The sequence below is a fragment of the Myotis brandtii genome, unplaced genomic scaffold (assembly GCF_000412655.1).
Source record: "Myotis brandtii unplaced genomic scaffold, ASM41265v1 scaffold525, whole genome shotgun sequence".
In the NCBI taxonomy this organism is placed as follows: Eukaryota; Metazoa; Chordata; class Mammalia; order Chiroptera; family Vespertilionidae; genus Myotis; species Myotis brandtii.
In genome coordinates this window covers 2,797,406-2,803,405 of record NW_005369915.1, presented here as the reverse complement: position 1 = coordinate 2,803,405, position 6,000 = coordinate 2,797,406, and positions in this window count along the sequence as shown.

The following is a 6,000-nucleotide window of genomic DNA, read 5'->3' as shown; positions in this document are numbered from 1 at the left end:
TGGATACTAAATAACGGAGGAAAGAAGGAGATGCCGGTTAATGAAGTCCTTCCACTCCGCACTTAGATGCCCCTCTCTCAGGAAGCCTCTCCGAGCCCTACAGGGGTCTGCAGAGGAGGGGCTGAGGTGGCTCGCAGGTGAATTGAAGTCAGGGGACGGTGCCGCAAAGGTAACGTGCTAGTATGTTTACTGTGGTGCCTTCAGGTGGGCGGATTGTGAAACTGGGAGGAAGTCAAGCCACTCAAAGGCTCCCACCTGGGCTCCGTCCTGCCCCACCACCACCGAGTCTGGGAGAGATACTCTTCCCACAGTCAGTGTGCATGGATAGGCTTCCTCCATTGTTAGTGCGAGTGGGGTTCTAACAGCTCAGTAAAGTAAGTATATCTAGCTATTCACCCCCTCATGCCGATGAAGAAACTGAAGCACAGAGAGTGTGAGTAATTTATCCAAGGCCGCTCAGCTAACACGCAGCAGAGCTGGCATTCAATCCCATGTCCCAAACCACCACACTGCACTGATCTATCCACATTTTGTCACTTTTCTGAACTTAGATTTAAAAAGCCCTTTGTGGTGTGATGGAATTATGGGAGATGCATGGATGGCTTCCTCCTTACTGTGGTGCCTTCAGGTGGGCGGATTGTGAAACTGGGAGGAAGTCAAGCCACTCAAAGGCTCCCACCTGGGCTCCGTCCTGCCCCACCACCACCGAGTCTGGGAGAGATACTCTTCCCACAGTCAGTGTGCATGGATAGGCTTCCTCCATTGTTAGTGCGAGTGGGGTTCTTTGGGTGCTGCTGGAATAAGCATTTCCGGAGGCCCCATGGGAGGATGAGATGTGGTAGAAAGCTTTCATCGTGTGGAATTACATCCCTGGGATTTCAAAGTCCCGTTTCCCTGAAACCAGTCCTGGAAGAGGTGCAGCTGCGGGTTCAGTAGAGCTAGCAGCAAAGCCAGTGTCCGGAGTTTCCGTTCCATGGTGGAGCTGGGCGTGGTGTAATCTAGAATAGCTTGATATACTTTCATGATTCTCCTGGTCTTAAGATTCAGTGCACGGGTACCCTGTACTGCTGATTAAAGGCAGGCCTCTCTGAAGAAGCTACAGGCAAAGTAAATGCAGTCAGGTGTGTTCTGGGCCTCCTGTTCACCTGCTCACATTCTGTCTAATAACAGCTACATTTACTGAAGAACATACAGTATGTTGGGTCTTGTTCTGAGGGCTTTACTTCCTCACCCACAAGTGATTCTTGCAACAGCTCAGTAAAGTAAGTATATCTAGCTATTCACCCCCTCATGCCGATGAAGAAACTGAAGCACAGAGAGTGTGAGTAATTTATCCAAGGCCGCTCAGCTAACACGCAGCAGAGCTGGCATTCAATCCCATGTCCCAAACCACCACACTGCACTGATCTATCCACATTTTGTCACTTTTCTGAACTTAGATTTAAAAAGCCCTTTGTGGTGTGATGGAATTATGGGAGATGCATGGATGGGCTTCCTCCATTGTTAGTGCAAGTGGGGTTCTTTGGGTGCTGCTGGAATAAGCATTTCCGGAGGCCCCATGGGAGGATGAGATGTGGTAGAAAGCTTTCATCGTGTGGAATTACATCCCTGGGATTTCAAAGTCCCGTTTCCCTGAAACCAGTCCTGGAAGAGGTGCAGCTGCGGGTTCAGTAGAGCTAGCAGCAAAGCCAGTGTCCGGAGTTTCCGTTCCATGGTGGAGCTGGGCGTGGTGTACCATCAGGCTAGCTGCAGTCCATTAGTCCATTGTGTGGGGGGGGTCCACATATCTGTGTGCCACGTGGGCGGGTGCAGGAGTGTGGGAGTCCCGCAGGTCAGGAGTCAAGTGCCACAAGAGAGCCAGGAGATGGAACACCTTTGTTTAGGAGTGTCTGTATCTCAATCTTCCCGTGCTTGCAGTGGCTGGAGTAGATGTGAACCTGTTCCCAGGTGTGACTGACAGGAAAGTACCTTCCTAATGTCACCCAGACTTTATTGGGCATGTGTCTATCTCTCCCCGCCCCCCTGTCCTGTCCAGTCCCTCTGCTTCTTTCCAGTTATTCATAATTGGATTCATTACAATGGTATCAATAGCACCTGAAGCTTCTATGGTCACTCCATTTGACGGCTTGATGATGGTCTCTTTGCTTGTCAGCTCCCCCACTGGACTCAACTCTCAGGACTGAATTGAGGTCAGGACCACACTCACTTGGTCACCACTGTTCCTGCATGACTAGCTGTGTGCCTGGCCCACTGTGCATCTTGCCAGGTGGATATGTGCATAAGGGGGAAAGAGCCAAAAAACTAAAATGGGAAAGAAGAAACAGTATATGTTTAGAAACGGGATTTTATTTTTAATGGGGAGGTCAAAGCAGGGAGAAAAAGGAAGAAAGACAAAGAAAGAATGAGAGAAGAGTGAGAAGAATGATGCTCAGCCATGTTTCTGGTATGGATTTACAGTTCCTTATCTGATATCTCAGGAACAGATAGTTCCACACTGGGAATGTCAGGGATTTTAAGAAGGCTGCTATAGGGTATAGTCCATATAGGGCAAACTCCTGGACACAAACATTGATATTCCTGCAGCAAAACATGGAGGAATATTTATACAAAGTAGGATCAATGAAGCCAAGAATCAAGTCAGATTTTTTTAAACTTGAGGTTTTCAGAGGGTTGAGCCTTGTTAACAAGGATACTGTTAACAGAGCCCGGCTCCAAAATGGCACAAAGCCAGGCTGACACGGAATCTTGCTCACACCTCCCATTTCTAAGCAGGGAAATGCTCGGGCACAGAGCCCTCCCCCGCCACTGTGTTCTAAGGCCACAGCCAGGGGGGAGCTTGGGGAGGGGGTTCCCAAGAAACTGTTGGTGATAAAGCATGTGTTCAATGTATAAAAAGTGATTTGTTCTCAGTCAAAGCAAGTTGAAGAATGAGAGGCCAGAGGGAAGACTTCTTACTGAAGACCGAATCCTTCCTTTAGTTCCAGATCCCTCCCCACCTTCCCCCATAATAACACATTTTCCATTGTTCTTTTCTGGGAAATAGTTCTCCAGTCGTCTTCCCAGCTGCCCGGAGCCCAGCTGTCCCCTGTGGCAGATGGTCTGGGCAGTGTCTGGGTGGAACACCCATGGGGCCCCAGGCATCTCCTGAGACCTGCTAAGCATTGAGAATTCTCCCCTCCTAGAGAATTTGTCCTTGAACCTGGCGGAGCTTATTCTCAAATGACTCGAGCCAGCTGCTGACATATATTTGCTGTCACTCAAGGATCCCAAAACTTGTGCAAGCCTAGGTTTCTCCATCCCACCAAGGGGTGAGGATTGGAATAGGGCAGAGGAAGGAAAACAGCAGCTCTGGCCTTCCATCCTGTCCTTAACACTTGCCTGTGACCTTAGACATCTATTAACATCGTGTCTAATATTTATTTTAATAAATACCAATTTTATTTTTAATATTTTTATTGATTTCAGAGAGGAAGGGAGAAGGAGAGAGAGATAGAAATACCAATGATGAGGGAGAATCATTGATCAGCTGCCTCCTGCATGCCCCACACAGGTGATCGAGCCCACAACCCAGGCATGTGCCCTGACATGGGATTGAACTTCAAGTGCCACAAGAGAGCCAGGAGATGGAACACCTTTGTTTAGGAGTGTCTGTATCTCAAATCTTCCCATGCTTACAGTGGCTGGAGTAGATGTGAACCTGTTCCCAGGTGTGACTGACAGAGAGTACCTTCCTAATGTCACCCAGACTTTATTGGGCATGTGTCTCTCTCCCCGCCCCCCTGTCCTGTCCAGTCCCTCTGCTTCTTTCCAGTTATTCATAATTGGATTCATTACAATGGTATCAATAGCACCTGAAGCTTCTATGGTCACTCCATTTGACGGCTTGATGATGGTCTCTTTGCTTGTCAGCTCCCCCACTGGACTCAACTCTCAGGACTGAATTGAGGTCAGGACCACACTCACTTGGTCACCACTGTTCCTGCATGACTAGCTGTGTGCCTGGCCCACTGTACATCTCACCAGGTGGATGTGTGCATGGGGGGGAAAGAGCGAAAAAACTAAGATGGGAAAGAAGAAACAGGATATGTTTAGAAACGGGGTTTTATTTTTAATGGGGAGGTCAAAGGGGGGAGAAAAAGGAAGAAAGACAAAGAAAGAATGAGAGAAGAGTGAGAAGAATGATGCTCAGCCATGTTTCTGGTATGGATTTACAGTTCCTTATCTGATATCTCAGGAACAGATAGTTCCACACTGGGAATGTCAGGGATTTTAAGAAGGCTGCTATAGGGTATAGTCCATATAGGGCAAACTCCTGGACACAAACATTGATATTCCTGCAGCAAAACATGGAGGAATATTTATACAAAGTAGGATCAATGAAGCCAAGAATCAAGTCAGATTTTTTTAAACTTGAGGTTTTCAGAGGGTTGAGCCTTGTTAACAAGGATACTGTTAACAGAGCCCGGCTCCAAAATGGCACAAAGCCAGGCTGACACGGAATCTTGCTCACACCTCCCATTTCTAAGCAGGGAAATGCTCGGGCACAGAGCCCTCCCCCGCCACTGTGTTCTAAGGCCACAGCCAGGGGGAGCTTGGGGAGGGGGTTCCCAAGAAACTGTTGGTGATAAAGCATGTGTTCAATGTATAAAAAGTGATTTGTTCTCAGTCAAAGCAAGTTGAAGAATGAGAGGCCAGAGGGAAGACTTCTTACTGAAGACCGAATCCTTCCTTTAGTTCCAGATCCCTCCCCACCTTCCCCCCTAACACCACATTTTCCATTGTTCTTTTCTGGGAAATAGTTCTCCAGTCGTCTTCCCAGCTGCCCGGAGCCCAGCTGTCCCCTGTGGCAGATGGTCTGGGCAGTGTCTGGGTGGAACACCCATGGGGCCCCAGGCATCTCCTGAGACCTGCTGAGCATTGAGAATGCTCCCCTCCTAGAGAATTTGTCCTTGAACCTGGCTGAGCTTATTCTCAAATAAATCGAGCCAGCTGCTGACATATATTTGCTGTCACTCAAGGATCCCAAAACTTGTGCAAGCCTAGGTTTCTCCATCCCACCAAGGGGTGAGGATTGGAATAGGGCAGAGGAAGGAAAACAGCAGCTCTGGCCTTCCATCCTGTCCTTAACACTTGCCTGTGACCTTAGACATCTATAAACATCATATATATATATATATATAGATATATAGATATATATACATATATAGTTTTTTTATTTTAGAGAGGAAGGGAGAAGGAGAGAGAGATAGAAATACCAATGATGAGAGAGAATCATTGATCAGCTGCCTCCTGCATGCCCCACACTGGGGATCGAGCCCGCAACTCAGGCATGTGCCCTGACATGGAATTGAACTATGACTTCCTGGTTCATAGGTCAATGCTCAACCACTGAGCCACACCGGCTGGGTTGATTTACATCTTTCTCAATTTCAGTACCCCCCTATGTAGAAGAATGATTTCTTTTGCAGGATTGTTGTGATGACTAAGCCAGATAACATATGACAATGTATGAAAAGCCTAGGCCCTTAATAAGAACCTTTGCTATGTTTACTGATCCATGAACCATCCCTTGATACTTCCTAGAGCCAGCGGCACACTGTTTCCTACGTAGGGGTGGTGGAATGGAGAACTTGGAAGACTTTTGGAGCAAAGTCCCAAGTTTCTCTTGCACTGGTCCATACCCCCAAACCTTGGGCAATTCCACAGCTTTTAGGACCCTCCACAGAGTCCCCTTAGAAGATTGTCCTGGATTTAGGATGAGTTCCTGTGAAAGTAGGATGACCTCAAAACCACGCATCCAAAATGTGAATGCTCCCATCAGCTCCTCTGTGAGTGGCCTTGCCTACCTGGGGACTGGTAGACACCCCATTCCCCCAGGGCTGGCCCTGCCTCAGCACAAACACTCCCCTGTGCCCAGGCAAATTTTCACTGGGCACAGCTCCTCAGTTCTTACCAAGTCAGTTGGTACAATGGTTGGCAGCTCACAGGCCCTCGGAGACA